This window comes from Podarcis cretensis (genome assembly GCF_951804945.1).
Source record: "Podarcis cretensis genome assembly, chromosome: 15".
Lineage (NCBI taxonomy): Eukaryota > Metazoa > Chordata > Lepidosauria > Squamata > Lacertidae > Podarcis > Podarcis cretensis.
Window position 1 is genome coordinate 42,253,065 of NC_137185.1, and position 16,986 is coordinate 42,270,050.

At 45.0% G+C, this 16,986-nt stretch overlaps 1 protein-coding gene across 2 annotated transcripts in view; it reads right to left on the minus strand.

Annotated features, from left to right (window-relative positions):
• The window catches only part of DOCK5 (dedicator of cytokinesis 5), a 144,827-nt gene that overhangs the window by 107,956 nt on the left and 19,885 nt on the right, over positions 1 to 16,986 (minus strand). The window lies entirely within an intron of this gene.

Genomic DNA, 16,986 nt, shown 5'->3' on the forward strand with positions numbered 1-16,986 from the left:
AACCAGGGACAGGGAGAAACAGGAATTCAGAAATATCAGGATTCAGTCTTGTGGGTCAGGGAAGGCATAAACAAACAGAGAGATGAATTCACAAGGCATTGGAAGCAACTAGGTAATAGATGATGCTTCATATAATGTAGGTATTTTTGTTTGTTCTGATATGCTAGAAGCTTGTAAGTGTATACAGTGATACCTCCGGTTACGAACTTAATTCATTCCAGAGGTCCCTTCTTAACCTCAGGCGCGCATTCGCTAATGGGGCCTCCTGCTGCCGCCACGCCGCAGGCGTGCGACTTCCGCTTGCATCCTGGGGCAAAGTTCACAACCCGGAGCATCTACTTCTGGGTTAGCAGAGCTCGTTACCCAAAGCATTCATAAGGCGGACGGTACATAATCCGAGGTTCCACTGTATACGTTTGAACAGTGTTTTATTGTATTTTCTTCACATACTTGTTGGTACATTGCCCTGGACTCATCTCAAGGGAGAGAAAGAAATAAGAAATAAAGAATAATCCCACCTGGTGGATACTAGGGAGAAAGCCCCCTGAAGTCTGGTGCCAGCCCTGATTTGAGCTAAGAACAAAGCAAGGAGACAGAGGGTTGCAGTCAACCAAGTTTTACTCAAGAGTAGACTCTTTGAAATTAATGGACATGACTAAGCTAGGCTCATTCATTTCAGTAGGTCTAACTCTGAGAGAAACTTAGTTGAACACCACCCAGAGCATTTAATCCAGGGCACACAGCTGTTTGTAATCCATCAGGAGTCTAATGAACTCCCCAGATGTTTCCAAGACCTGCTACCGAGAGAAAAATGAAAACTTTCTGCTGTGAAATAAAACTGGCCTTTTTAAAAAAAGGCTCAAGTGAGCATTTTTGCTCTTAGAGTTGTTATTGTAGGAGAGATTTAAAAGAAAAAAGAAAAATCAGCCTAAAGAGGTAACAGAGAGTAATTTTTAAAGCCTTGTAAGACCAGGTGCCAGACTTTGGGCCAGAGCCATCTCTCAATCTAGCCAGCCTAGAAATGTTGTTGGGGTGTGTACACACACACACACACACACTCCCTCAGCCAGCCATGAAAATCATAAGGCCAGTTACACATTCTCTCTCTCTCTCTCTTAGTCTCGCAGGCTTGTTGACAGGATCAAAGTTATGAGTGAGCAATGCATGTGAGGTCCTTGGAGAAGACAGGCCAATGCTCTGACTCTACAGGAGGCAGCTTCCTATCTAGTTCCATGTTGTCTGCACACTGACTGGCAGTCGCTCTCCAAGGAACAGTCCCAGCACTACAAGGAGATACCAGAGACTGAACCTGGGACCTTCTGCATGCAAAGGAGATGCTCTACCACTGAGCCTCTTGGAGACAAGGCAACAGTCGCCAAGTTCAAGTCCCTCCTTGGGCACCAACTCGGTGAGCAAACTCGGTCAGGCCAGTTTTTTCCAGCATTCTTGGGGGAAGCCCAGCGCTTTGCACGCCTGGTGTGGGTGTCACCTCCACTCCGCATGCATAAAGCAGGAATCAGATTGTACAGAAATAACTCTGACTGGCCTCTCCTCATCAGACAGGCTTCGACAATGATATATCCCCATGGGAGAAGAATAAAAACACATGCTTCTGAGGACATTTATGCACCAATCTACAAGAACCAGGTGCATTTATATTGAGGTATGTTACTTCCTGGCGTTGAGCCAATATAAACAAATGGACTGTGGTTTACCACACAGGAAACAATACACTCAAGTTTCCTTTCAAATATGGCAACAAACAAGCTGCTTGGATTCTTCCCAGTGGGCGGGGCCTGGGTCAAAATGCAGTTATTTTAAGTTTCTACATATACTAGCCTTTAAACACACTCCCATTTACTCTATGACCCAATATTGGTCTTAGAAGCGGTTTATACGGAGCGTTAGCCACAACCTGTATCTATCTTGTTGTTTCTTATTAAATACTGCATTTTGCATTTTGATGCACTTTCCCCGAAACCAGCTTCAATCCAAATTAAGAAAAATGATGGCCTAGCTGTGTTTTTAGCTAGTAATACACATCCTGTTCCTTCCAATCATTTGTATGCCTCATAGAATCATAGAGTCATGCATGTGTCTAAAATAACTCCAGTGTTAACAGAATTGTGCAGAATTGCTATCATTTATTATTTTCCCTTCCTTGGTTCTGGATATGCTCAGGGCAGATTCACACGGGAACACAAACAGTGAGGATCGATAAGAGTCATTTTAAAAAATCCAAAATATATAATAAAAGATAGCTGCACATGTACAGATGGTTCCCAACACATTTCAAGGAGACCCTTTTATCAAGAAAAATGTCTGTAAAAACAATAGAGAATTACAGTCTAAACAGATACTGGCCTGGTTCACATGTCACATGGTAAGAAGCCAAACTACAGCTGGCTGCAGAGGTGGGGAAGCTCAGCTCCGGGGCTGACTCCAGCCCTCTCCACTTGACCCATGGGACTTTGCGCAGGTTTGGGCCCCACCCCAGGCCAAATCCTGCCCTGGGTGTTCCTCAAACCCTCCTTGAGTGGTCTTGCCTGGCTGGTAAGGCCTCTTCCTTACCTGAATGGAGGAGTGTGTGTGTGTGTGTGTGTGTGTGTGTGTGTGTGTGAACACAGAGAAACCTCTTGTTTTTTGCTCTGCCTATTTTTGTCCCTGGCCACAACCATGCCATGCCTCTGCACTGGCATATGCCCCCCCAAGCCCCCATCAGTACACTAGCTGGGGCTGAAGGGAGTTCTAGTTCAAAACTTCTGGAGGGCACCAGCTGGTGAAGCCTGCCCCAAAGCAGTGGGTACTCGTCTGCACCAGGAACAGCTCATAAAAAAGTCCCCTGAACTGAACAATGTCCTAATAGCCAGTTTTACAAGAATAAAATTATTGGGTTTTTTAATCTGCATATAACACCACATTCATTATTTCATTGCCCACCCTGCTCTCGTTTCAGCAGTGCATGCATAACTCCTTTCTTGTTAATGAAAAGCTGTGAATCTCAGAGGTTGTCATATCCACTTTGAATTGCCCCCCAAAAGCTACATGTTGAAACACAAAAGAAGTTAGATATCCCTTCAAATGTAGCATTTCCTAGTAGGAAACCCTGACAGGGAAGACATGTGGTTTTAATCAAGGCCGAGTTTCTGCAAATCCAGCAAAAAGGAAAGGAAAGGAAAGGAAAAGATGTTAACCTGAAAAGAGACTTAGTGGGGACTGTGCTCCCTTGAAGGGGCTGGGCAGCAGGTAGGGAGGGTGACAACAAGGAGAACCAGAGTCCATTATGGGCTGAGTCAACAAATTCTGGCTTTGCCACAATCCTCCTCCCTGCTAAGTTCTGCAAGGGTTAAGAAAAGGCTTGTAAAATGGGTCTCAGGGCAGACTGAGATTGATTGATTGATTGATTGAGTTTACAGTACTTAAATGCCGCTTTTCCACAATGAGCTGTGCTCTCAGAAAGTAGCTCTGAGAAAACATTCAAAAGATCAAAATTCGGGGCTTTGGAGATTCAAATATAAAGTACAGAACATGTCAGTAAATTGAAAAGTGACAAAAAGATCACAACAACAACAATCTAGCCTTAAAGCAAAACAGGAGTTAAAAAAACAATAAGCTTTCTGGTGCTGGTCTTCCTGCTCTCCAAGGATCTGTAAATGGTCGGGCCCCATTTGCCCTAACAGACCAGCCTCCACTGAAAAAACAGACCCCCCCCCCGCCATCTGTACGATCCATTTAAAAGCACTATGATACCATTTTACACAGCCATGGGTTCCCACAAAGAATCCCGGGAAGTGTAGTTTGATAAAGGTGCTGAGAACCATTAGAAAGCCCCTATTCCCCCGAGAAAGCTACAATTCCCAGAGCTATTTAACAATCAATCCCTCGTCCCAGAGTACTCTGGGAACTGTAGTTCTGAGAAAGGGACAAAGGGGTCTCCCAACAACTCTCAGCATCCTTAGCAAACTACAATTCCCAGGATTCTTTGGCTGAAGCCATGGCTGTTTAAAGTGGCACGATGCTGCTTTAAATGTATGGTGTGGATGTGGCTTTGTGACACTGAACTGGCTGTATGGAAGAAACCAGGCAGGTGGAGGCTGGATGAGGGCAGACTGAAATTGGTGGGGCACTGCCGCTCCATTTGCCCTAACGGATGAGCCTCCCCTGAGACGGGATTCAAAAGAGATACCCTCTGCAGAGAATCAGATATGATCCAAGATATTGGCTATTTCAGAGGAGAGAAAGCTTAAGGGAAAGGCTCAGTTACTACAGCAACCTCTTTTGCTCAGCATGTGTTCAGACACACCCTTTTCCAACTCTGGGATATGGAACCTTTGACACGCCAGATATTGGGGGTCAATGGTCGTGGACGCTGGAAGATGCATTCCAGCAATATCTGGAGGGCCACATGTCGTCGTTGCCCCCCCCCCGCCCCCGTTCTAACTGTAGAGATGTTCACACATTGCACTCAACAAGAGCACACAAACAGTTGCACTGTGCAATTATGGAATTGTAATGTTCAGCGAGTGCACAGTCTGTGTACCCAACAGCTGAGCTGTACAAATCAAAAAGTCCACAGTCACACAAATGCTTGGGCATCTGTAGAGGCAACTGTACCTGTTTCCAGTGTAATGTGTGAACAATCCATGTACATCCCTCACCCCAGTCCATTATTTTGCACCCAGCAAACCTCAGGTTCCCAGTAAAACACAAACAAATTAGGAGATCTAGCAGGCCAGTAGCTTGCCTACCCCTAAAAATCAGTTCACTTGTAAAACAGAGGAAGATTCCACATTCCAAAAGTCACTATCTGTGAGCAAACAAAACATAGTTTTGATGCAAGTCATTACTGGGGCAGAACACAAAGCAGTGAAGTTTCATCCATTTGATTGTTCCATGAGAACAGAGAGTCACTGTATATAAAATCCTTAAGGCAGCTAGTAGCATGCAAGTTTATGAAAAACAAATTGCCAGGATTTTCCCCCCTGGGAGCTTTTACTACTGGTGTCTGGTACACACCAGTCTCTTGGCAAATTCAGAGCTCTCTTCAGGTATTAACACTGCATGATGTTTTATGTGCATTACATCAGCTCTCTTGATTTTGTGTGTGAGAGAGAACAGAATTAAAAACGAAGTTTTGGTATTTAAGATCACATTTTTCTTGCACCTAATAATAATAATAATAATAATAAGTTCTACCTATGGAATTCAGACAGTTTTCAATAAAAAAGTCAAAACACAACAACTACATTCAATAGTCACCAACAAAAACTGAAAATAAAAAAAACACCTGCAGCAGCATATACAACAAAACTATTCATTAAAAACCAGGGAAAGTTTTTAAAACATCCTTAAAATCCTGACCTGATGGCACCAGATGCATCTTTCTCTCTGAAGGAAATTCCATGAGATAGGAGCCACCACTGAGAAGGCCCTATCTCTAGCACCTGTCAGCCAAAACTGATCTTAGAAATGGTCACACAAGTAAGATCTCTGAAGCTGACTTTAAAACGTGGGCCAGTGAATATGGGTGTTGACTGCCCTTCATAAGGGAGTAGGCATCTTGGCCAGATTAGAAACATATTATTCAACTAAAAAGGTGTTACTGAACCTAAGGACACTCAGCAAGTGACAGAAGTGAGATATGAACCAGAAAGACCCCTCCCCCCCCTGTTTAAAAACCTCACACCTGCCACTCATTCAGTGAGCCACAGGGTTAGGCAAGAAGCTAGCCCAGGAGTAAGCAATGTGACAACTCATAGCCAGTACGACCAATGGTCAGGGAAGACAGAAGTTGTGGTGCAAGAATATCAAGTGGGCACCACCTTGGCTATCCCTGTGCAACCCTCTCAGCCTTAAGCCACATCCACACCATATATTTAAAGCATATTTATATCACTTTAAAAGCCATGGTTTCCATCTAAGAATCCTCACAGGGCTACAATTCCCAGCACCCTTAAAATACAGTTCTCAGGATTCTCTGGGGAAAGGCCTGTGCTTTAAATGTATGGTAAATGTATGGTAAGGATGTGAAGCGGGTGGCGCTGTGGTCTAAACCACTGAGCCTTGGGCTTGCCGATTGGAAGGTCGGCAGTTCGAATCCCCGCAACGTGGTGAGCTCGGTCCCTGCTCTTGCCAACCTAGCAGCTCGAAAGCACATCAAAGTGCAAGTAGATAAATAGGTACTGCTCCAGCAGGAAGGTAAACGGCATTTCCATGCGCTGTTCGCCAGAAGCAGCTTAGCCATGCTGGCCACATGACCTGGAAAAACTCTCTGCAGACAAACATCAGCTCCCTCGGCCAGTAAAGCGAGATGAGCGCTGCAACCCCAGAGTTGTTCGCGACTGGACTTAACTGTCAGGGGTCCTTTACCTTTTTAAGGATGTGACCTAGCCTTCCAACTGCAATATGGGGATAATTTTGAATGCTGAAAGGATAACAGACTGCCTAAGCCTAGCACCGCTGTATGTTAGAAATGTCCACCTGAGAATTTCTGGTTCATATCTGAGCCACTGTGTCACGCCAGCTCTCCGTTCCACATTTCCCTTAAAGAAAATGCTGTGCACAACTTATTTGGGAGCCTAGATGATTTAATGGGGGGGGGGGGGCTGAAAAACTGGACACTCCCCAAACCTACCAACCCACAATCTCCTTTTTATTCACTTGTTTAGCTTGCAATTTGGGAGCTGGGAGCTGCTTTAAGTACATATACAGACTGTAGAATATATAGGCTTTGTGGAATTCCCTGATAGGGAAGGTCAAAGGGACAAACACTGCAGCTGGCCAGCAGTAAAAATTTATGACCTACAGCAACCACTGGGATTGCACAAGGTAAAGGCAGCCAAGGGGCACAGGTAGATTCCTCAGTGGGGTTGAATCAAGGAGGGTCAGTTACCTCTGGCTACATGCAGAGTTTTTAATTTGCAAACAAGAGAGGCACAGGTATAGGGAATCTTTAGCCCTCCAGATGTTGTAGGAGTACAACTCCCATCACCCTAGCAAGCATGGCCAATGGCCAGGAGAGGGTGGCTATTGGTCCCAGTATCTGGAGGACCAAAGGTTGCCCACACCTGTTGTAAGGTGTTGTAAGTCAACTCAAAATAAGACTGCTCAGTGCTCTGGTTTAAGGTTTTGGCTCAGAGGTAGGGCATCTGCCTCACATGCGTAAGATCTTAAATTCAATCCCTGGCTTCTCCAGGTATGGCTGGGAGAGACCTGTTGGAAATTCTGGAGATACACTGCCAGTCAAAGCCAAAAATACTGAGCTCAATAATCTGACTAAGGTCTCATTCACACCATACATTTAAAGCACTGTGATGGATACCATGGTCGGTGGTATTGAAAGCTGCTGAGAGGTTGCACTCCTAGAAAGTCTTGCAAGATTGTGCTTGGTACGCATGAACACACACACACAAGCATCTTTTGGAGCCAGTGAGGCTGTAGGGCATTGGTCTCTCTATTTATGGTGACAACCTTCCCGATGCCTTCCTTAGAGTGGTCCCTAGAGTTGTCCACCTTGCTCCATCTTTATGTTTTAGGTAAACAGAATAAAATAATTCATGAGAAACAAAATAAATTCATAAAGAAACCACAACAGAACAAGTGGGACCTGCACAAGTGTGGAGTGTTGTTGCAGGATTATTGTCAGCCAGCCAGCCACACCCTCTTTCAGGAAACTGAATTCCACCCCACCAGCTGTCAGTCAGCATTCCATGGCCACTGAGCATGCTCAGTCCTCATAAGGCAGCTTAGGTTTCCCTCCTCCTTAGTTTTTCCATGCAGAAACTGGAGAGTAAAACATCAGAACACCATTCATGGTGCAGAGGCCTCTGGAAATAAAAGCATTCTGGCCAGGCATCAGAAGTACAGCAGGCACAATGTGATGCCTCTGATGGAAGGGAGACCCAGAGCTGGGTTCACCGCACTGAAGGCGCCATTCTTTGTTGACATGAGTTGTGCTTCTGGTCCATGGAGGACCACCAAGAGTGCTGCCCCAGATAATTATGGTGGTCAGCCTGGGACATACCAAGTAAGGTGGTCCTTAAAGTATATTTGCGAATGGAGGCATGGTATCTTATTTAGAAAAGGGTTACTCCCATTTAGAAGGGGTGGGGAATAAAAGCATGTCAGATTTGAAAATGCCTCTATTGTACTTCTGGCACTTTTTGAAGGTTCCATGTGATTGTGTCTTTAAAAATGAACACTTCCACATTCTCCAGGTTGCAGTGATGCTCCACAGAAAAACAGCCCTGTGACACTTTGAAGCTTATCAGATTTCATTTTTCTGTGGGCATGGGGCCCACATTGGTGGAGTGTTACCCTGATGGGGCAGCGTGAAGTGTGTCTGTACAAGGAACTCCTTTCCATCCCCATTCTCACCTGGTTTTCTACCCACCAGCCCTCAACAGTCAGACAGCATTCCGTGCCCCCTGAGCATGCCCAGTTCTCATTCAGCTGTTCTAGATTCCTTTGTCCCCCATAAGTTCCTCCATCATACCCCAGTGTTCTGCCAAACTTTGGTTTCCCTCCAAGGTGGTATTTCCATCTTGTGCATGGATTTGGCTACTTAGAGAACTGGGATCACTGTTGGTTGATGATGATACATAGATAAAAAGAGGAAAACCTATAGACCAGGGGTCAGCAACCTTTTTCAGCTGTGGGCCGGTCCACCATCCCTCAGACCATGTGGTGGGCCAGACTATATTTTGAAAAAAATATATGAACGAATTCCTATGCCCCACGAATAACCCAGAGATGCATTTTAAATAAAAGGACACATTCTACTCATGTAAAAACATGCTGATTCCCAGACTGTCTGCAGGCCGGATTGAGAAGGTGATTGGGCTGCATTCGGCCCCCAGACCTTAGGTTTCCTACCCCTGCTATAGACTGTGGGGGCTAAAAGGACACAAAATGCAAGCAGTGCTGAATGGCTATGATATTTCTGTGCAAAGTTTGGATGCATATGAGATGAGAACAGTGACTATTCACCAACAGCCATAACTAGGGATAGCACAATCTTCCTAGCTTTATTTCTGATTTATTGGGAAGCCAAGCAATCCGTCCAAATGTACACAAAGCAGTTAAATGTCAGCCTCATCCACTGCTTAATTTCAGCTCCCTTCATGTGCTGGGAACATCATTCAAAATTGCATGGCTTTGTATGTGTGTGTTGTCTTATTTTGTGTCTGACAAATAACCCCTTAGAAGGCTCCCTAGGTCTGGGGCACAGTATACAAAAACTTTCCTCTGAAGATCAAAAGGCCTTTGTTACCAGCAAAGGACCATCTCCTTGGGCAATTCCTTTGGGGTTGTTTTTCTCTGCACTTCCCCCCTCCCCCAAAGAATGTCACTCTTGTTTTGGCTGGAGCTTGGCAATGGCCTGCATAGCAACCCTTTCCCCCAAAGTGGTGTTCAAATGCCAGCTTTAACTACATGGCTGAAAAGTGCATAATTCCCCCTGCCATACAGTAGTTCGTGACTCCTTTGCTTGAAAGATGTAATGAGGTTTGAGCTGCTGAGTAAGAAGGCCATCAATGCAGCCCATTGTTCTGAGAAGAAAGCCCCGGACAGTTCTCTCCCTCTTTCTCTCTCTCTCAGGGGTTCAAGCCAAAATGCCAGTGGAGAGGCAGGGAGGCTTGCTCAGAAAGGAACTCTTACCACCCTTTGCTTGAAAACTCGGATGGGGTGGCGGCTGTGTGTGAACCAAGTGCAAATAGGCTGCACGGTTTGGATGCCTTTTACATTGGCACACCAGCCCATTTCTGTTCTTTTTTCTTTGCTTTAGCCCATGTAGAACAAAACCAACAGCTTTATGTCTCGTTATGTTGTTCTACTTCCAGATGTTTGACCATGTGGCTCACTGTTTTCTTTTTCTTTTTCTTTTTTGCTCGTGGCCCAAAGCACCTAAAATTGGGGGGGGGGAGAGGTAACTGGGTGTTTTTATTTTGATTACGTATTTTGTGTTTTATATTATGATTTTATCCTGTGAACTGCCCTGAGACCTGTCATGTTCTTCCATTAGCCTGGATAGGTCAGTTGGTTAGAGCATCGTGCTGCTAACACCAAGGTTGCAGGTTTGATCCCTGTATGCGACAGCTGCATATTCCTCCATTGCTGGGGGTTGAACTAGATCAGGCATCCCCAAACTCAGCCCTCCTGATGTTTTGGGACTACAACTCCCATCATCCCTAGCTAACAGGACCAGTGGTCAGGGATGATGGGAATTGTAAGTCCCAAAACAGCTGGAGGGCTGAGTTTGGGGATGCCTGAAGTAAATGGTCCTCAGGGTCCCTTCCAATGCTACAATTCTATGAATCTATTATTCCTCCATCGTAAGAACATAAGAAACGTCTCCTGGATCAGGACAGTGGTCCATCTAGTCCATCATCTTGTTCTCACGGTGGCCAAACAAATGCCCGTGGGAAGCCAGCAAACAGGACCTGAGTGCAAAAACACTCTCCCCTTCTGTTTTTTTTAGCAGCTGGTATTCAGATCGTGAAGCTGAGGCTCCAATACTTTGGCCACCTCATGAGAAGAGAAGACTCCCTGGAAAAGACCCTGATGTTGGGAAAGATGGAGGGCACAAGGAGAAGGGGACGACAGAGGACGAGATGGTTGGATAGTGTTCTTGAAGCTACCAGCATGAGTTTGACCAAACTGCGGGAGGCAGTGGAAGACAGGAGGGCCTGGCGTGCTCTGGTCCATGGGGTCACGAAGAGGCGGACACGACTAAACAACTAAACAACAACAACAATAATTCAGAAGCATTCCAGCCTCCAACTGTAGAGGCAGAGCAGAGCCATCTTGGCTCCTCCTCCGTGTATTTCTCTAGTCCTCTTTTCAAGCTACCTAGGTTGGTGGCCCTCACTGCCTCCTGTGGGAGCAAAATCCATCATTTAACTATGTGCTGTGTGAAGAAGTAATGCCTGCTTTGGGGGATGCCACAGCTGGCACTCCCCATGAAGAGGAAACTTTCAAGCATGATCTAGGCTTTCAATATCTATTTGAAGTGACAAGTTAGTGGACGGTTGTGGCATCTATCCAGCCATCCACAAACGTGCTCAGTGGCAGCCAGAATCTCTTTTTTAAGTGGTGAACACACTTGTAGGCCCATGCATTCCCGCATGCCACATGCAAACTCCATGATGTAGATACTATGCTTGCAGCCTGCTCCAAGGACCAATCAAAGGGAACTTCTGAAATCCTGCTTGTTCTGCCTCTTTTTTTCAATGCACATTTTAAGCAGCACTGTTCCTCAAACAAAAAAGACCCTTATTTGCTATACCCTTCCCTCTTCCTCATAGCTATGCCAGTGGCAGGGGGGTGGGAGGGGAGAAGCCAAAAAGAGAACTCATTGTCCAGGAGAAAAACAGGCTCCGAGGAGAAGCAGACAATAGCTATTGTAACTTGTGGGTCAACGTGATAGAGTGGTCAAGTGTTGGACTTGAACGGGGGAAATCTCTCTTTTTTTGAGATGAAGTTCACATTTAGCCATGACTTCTAATGTGTGGCCTTGTCAAGTCATCGACCTCACAGAAGTATACGGCTGGGTAGGAAATTTGATTTAGTTTGGATTGAAAACCAGCTTAATTTGCAGTTTCCCAAACAATGGGAGAACTGAAATGCAGCCAACCTTTCCATTCCACGCTTCTTCAAATTTTGCAGTGCGGTTCCCTAACCAGATGACACAGGAGTCACCTCCAGGGGCCAAGGTCCCTTCGGCCCCCAATAAAATATTTGAGCCAGCCCCCCCCCCCAAGTTAAGGGGCATTCCCATTCAAATAGGGTGCATGTGCCATGTCGTGTGATCAATTATATCATATTTTATTCAAGTTGGCACCCCTGCCAGATGATACGCGCAAAAATGCATACTATACTTGGGGAAGCTGTGCATATAAATACAAACAAAAATGCATTATATTAGGCAAAAATGCGTACAAATTAGGAGAAATTCACACCAAAATGCTGATGAAAGTTGATGAAGGTTATATTAAAAATGCAATCTGATGTGGAGAAGTGAATTAAAAGACTATAAAATAAGAAACTGAGAGAAATGGAAATTGAGAGATTCACCCATCCCAGCTGAAGTGGGATATAACATATATATTTAAACTAACAAATTTATGCTTAACGTCTACTGAATTTGTAGTTCACATATATTAATTACAACTTTCCACTTTTGTATAATTTAATATATGCCTGAATTCAAATTTAATATCTACTGATTTTGACGCATTTCTACTTTCTTAAGGGTTTTTCAACGAATAAATAAGATATTTAAAATAAATTTTAAAAATAAAACACCATTGATTATTTTAAGTAGGTTGTACCAAACAAGAGTCATGCTCAGAATAGACTCACTAAAATTAATAAACTGGCTAAGCTAGGATCATTAGTTTCAATAGGTCTACTATGGGAAGAACTTAGTTGGCTGGAATCAATAATTTTTACGCAAAACATCAAAATCAGCACATATCAAATTCAAATTAAGTAGAAATTAAATATGAGATCATTATTAAATATTGGTTAAATACACATTAAATCATAGAATTATAGGGTTGGCAGGAACCCTGAGGGCCATCTAGTCGATCGCCCTACAATTCAGGAATCTCAGCTCAAGCATCCATGGCAGATGGCCACCCATCCTCTGCTTAAAAGGAAGGAGAGTCCAGAACCTCACGAGGAAAACCGCTCCATTGTCAAACAGCTCCTACTGTCAGAAATTTCTTCCTGATGTTAAGTTAGAATCTCCTTTCTCATAACTCGAATTCTTTGGTTTCGGGTCCCACCCTCCGGAGCAGGAGAGGACAAGCTTCCTCCATCTTCCACTCCTGCCAACTTGAGGACTGTGCTAGCTCACATGCAGTAGCTGCGTATTGAAGATATATCTCCCTCCCTTCCCCACCGTCCCATAAGAAGATTGGTGCTTCAACTCAGAATGCTGATCTCCCATCAGCTACAAGTTGAGGAAATACCCAGTTGTAGCCTCAGTCAACATGGTGCCCTCCAGAAGTTTAGAACAGGCACAGGCAAACTCAGCCCTCCAGATGTTTTGGGACTACAGTTCCCATCATCCCTGACTACTGGTCCTGTTAGCTAGGGATCATGGGAGTTGTAGTCCCAAAAACATCTGGAGGGCTGAGTTTGCCTATGCCTGGTTTAGAATGACAACTCCTGTAGTCTCAAACATCAGGAGGGAACTAAGTTGATGGAGTGTGCCCTATTGGATATGCTCCAATTAAATGCAAGTATATAGGAGAGCTATTGCACCTAGACATACACACTTCACAAGGTTCGTGGCTGGTTTCACTCAGTTTAAGGCGGCATTTTTAACTATTATATCAACATTACTAACCTATATTGGGTTTTATGTCCATTAACCCATCATCCTCCCAAACCCTGGGAGATTATTCACTCAGCATATTTCCAAAATTTATCAGACACTTATAATTTCTCCACAACAGAAAAATAGGCCTGAAACTTCTGTGAATCTATCCTCCCACAACAGTGCCTTCCAGGTTTTTCTTTTTCAGCCTACAACTCCCATCACCGCTCACCACTGACCATGCTGGCTGGGGCCAATGGGAGTTGCAGTCCCATGCACACAAAACCCCAGAGCATGCTGGGAAGCTTCAGTCTCCCTAGTTCAGCCTGCCTTCTTCTGAAATACACCAGCTGAGGGAAGGCTGCTTTATCCTAAATTCATATTATCAAAAATTCATTTTATGACACCTTCTTATGGCCTTAGTGCATTTTTAAGTATATTTCTAATACTTTTTTAAAATAAAAAAGGAGGAGGAAACCAGTTAACATCTATAACACCTGCATTTTACACCTTAAGAAGGGGCACAACTTGCAAAGTCAACTGTGAAGGGGAAAATATCCTGCAGCAAAAAAAGGAGAAATACCTTGTTTCACAAGCCTTGATTAAGGGACAGTTCTGCTTTTGTACCAGTTAGCACAAAGAGGAGGGGGAATCAAAAAGGCTGTCTCAGCTCAGTACTTAATAAAAAAAGGGCTACAGGTTAAGATCCGACTGCCAGCAATGCTACGTTTTGAAGGTTCGCCCAGAAATGGGGCTTGAGGTCCTCATGCTGTTCCTTAATCATATATTGTTCTTATGTAGAACTGCCAACCAGTCAGAATTTTACAGAGCCAGGAGGGAGTTGAGCCCTTGCTCCACATGCCATAAAAGGAGAATGTAAAGCTTGAGAAAAATGTGCACAGTTTTAAAAACAAAAAGTGGGCAATCATCATCTGTGCATGCCTGGGGTGCACAAATTTTGGCTTACCTTGCACCTTCAAAATGCAGCGCAAGGCCAGGAACTGCTCTCACCTCTAGCCAAGATCAGGCTGGGAATTGTTCCTACAAACATAGGAAACTGCTTTATACAGAGGCAGAAGCCACTGGTTCACCTAGCTCAGCATTTTCTGCACTGCCTGACAGTGGCTCTGCAGCATTTCAGGCAGGATTCTTCCCCAGCCCTATCCAGAGATGTCAGGGATTGAACCTGGAACCTTTTGCATGCAGAGAAGTGTTGGGTTCTGTGGTGCTCAGAGGGCTCAGAAGGACAACACAACTATCTAAGATCATAAGGGAGTTTGGAGCTTGTCACACTTGCTGGGAGGAAGAATGGTACACTTGCCACAACTAATGGAATTGTAAACCTTTATGCATGGTCTAGATAAGGAATGTGAAATCCATGGTCAGCATGGTCAATGGTCAGGCATGGTGCGAACTCCAAATGCTCTTGGACACAAAACCCTCAGTACCTGGGGTGGGCCTCTACAATTCCTACCTGTGTGCTTCCTAATTCAAATTAATGCACACAAAACCCCAGAGCATGCTGGGAAGTTTCAGTCCCCCTAGTGCAGCCCGCTTCAGAGAGGACACACAGAGCAAGGCCCCTGAGCCGGGACTATTTCCACGTCTGAGAGAGCCAACAGCAAACTGCCCTCTGGAGACCACCTTCTATGACACTGCCCCCCAGAGCTGCTAGCTTATCCATAAAGAAGTGCCAAGGGTCAGTCCTCCAGTGGATCTGCCATTTTTAATTCTCCACATTGCCCCAACTTCAATAAAGGGCATTGTGGGATATTAAAATGGTGGCTGCAAGTTCTTTCCTGGTAGCAGGCCACTGTTTAAATTTCCCACAATGTCCCTAAGCGATACTTCCAGAGCCAGCTGCTCACCACTTATTGTAACGGAGCTGTGGTTATAGGGCAGGCATTTGCCGTGGGCCCTGTTGAGATGCTGGGGCCCGGGCAACTGCTGGGTGCTCTGCTGGGAGCAGCCCAGATTTCAGGTATCTGGAGGAAGGCAGAGAAGCCTTCACCAGAACTTCCTTGAACACTTCAAATTAGTTAGCGCTGGGCCAAAACAGGGAAGGGGGCCCATTTTGTGAATCCTCTTAAAGGGCCATGACAAACTTGAAGTGTTGCTTCAAATAAAATAACCTGCAGCCCAGCATCCTTCTCCGCGACTTAGCAAGCACTTCACCAAGGAAGGAGAGGAGATTGTACTGTGCAATGTTCAGAGTTAAAAATTATTTTTTCAACATAATATTATTGGCACCAAACTTCAACACGGCACTATTTTACACCACCAGCAGCCCATCCCTTTCGGCCTGTGTGCCTAGGAAGAACCACTTGATCACTTGTTTTAGTACAGATGGGGCACACCACTCAACATGCAGCAGCAGCTGGTGCATGGCTCCTTTCATAGAGGAAGAGAAATTGGTCGCCACTTGATTAACACTGAGGAAGAAACCAGAGGCTAGAACCAGAACCAGAGGCAAGAAACTGAACCAGTTTTTCACACACATAGCAGGCAATTTTGAATGTAGGAAGACAAAACAAAAAACAAAACAAAACAAAACCACACCTTTTTTGGGGAAAAACATTTCCATTTGGGAGATGTAACGGATTTCCCCAAATACGGTTGTACCTTGGAAGTCGAACAGAAGCCGTTCCGGAAGTCTGTTTGACTTCCAAAACATTCATCTTCCAAAGTGCGGTTTCTGATTGGCAGCAGAAAGCTCCTGCAGCCAATCAGAAACTGCAGAAGCCCTGTTGGACATTCGGCTTCCAAAAGAACATTTGAAAACCGGAACACTCACTCCTGATTTTTGATCATTTGGGAGCCAGAACATTCGACTCCGAATGCATTCAGGAGCACATACCTAAGTGGTGAGTTACAACACAGACCTTTTCAGCTAAAAGGCCCATTGAGTTGAACTTACTCTCATGCCTTAATTATATGGAAGGTTTCTCACACATATTTGCTTATTTTGACCTTTATTCTTCTCCTGGTCATCCACACAATTATGAGGAGCAAGGAGAGTGTGGAAAGAGGGAACATTTCTTTCCCCCCTCCCTAAGAATGCGTAACTGGCCTCTGCTGACTGGATTAACACAGGGAGAGCCAATGTCGTGCTCTCCAAATATTGTTGGACTACAAAAACTATCATCCCTGAACACTGGCTGGGGCTGATGGGAGCTTGGAATCCAGCAATTTCTGGAGGGCACCATGTTGGCTATCCCTGAATTAATGAAAGAGCTTAGCACTTTGCATGCACAAGGTTTCAATCCCTCCCATCCTCAGGAAAAAGCTGGGAAACTGCTGCCTGAAACCCTGGATGTCAGCTGCCAGAGTGTACAATACTGGGCTAAATGGACCAGCAGTCTGACTCAGCATGAGACAGCTTCCTCTGTTCCTAAATACAGCAGAGATGCCCAACACGGTGCCCTCCAGATGCTTTTGGGACTAGAGCTCCCATCAGCCCCAGGCAGCATGGTCAATGTTCAAGACTGAAGAGAGTTTGAGTCCAACAACTTATGGAGGGTGCCACATTGACTACCCCGATTTCACAGAAATGCAGGACAAGGAGGCACCACAAAAGGGACTTCAGAAAGGGTATTAGTGGAAGAGCCAATATCCAGCAGCCCAGGAGCTTATAAAGCAGTCTTTCTGGGATGAGACACAAG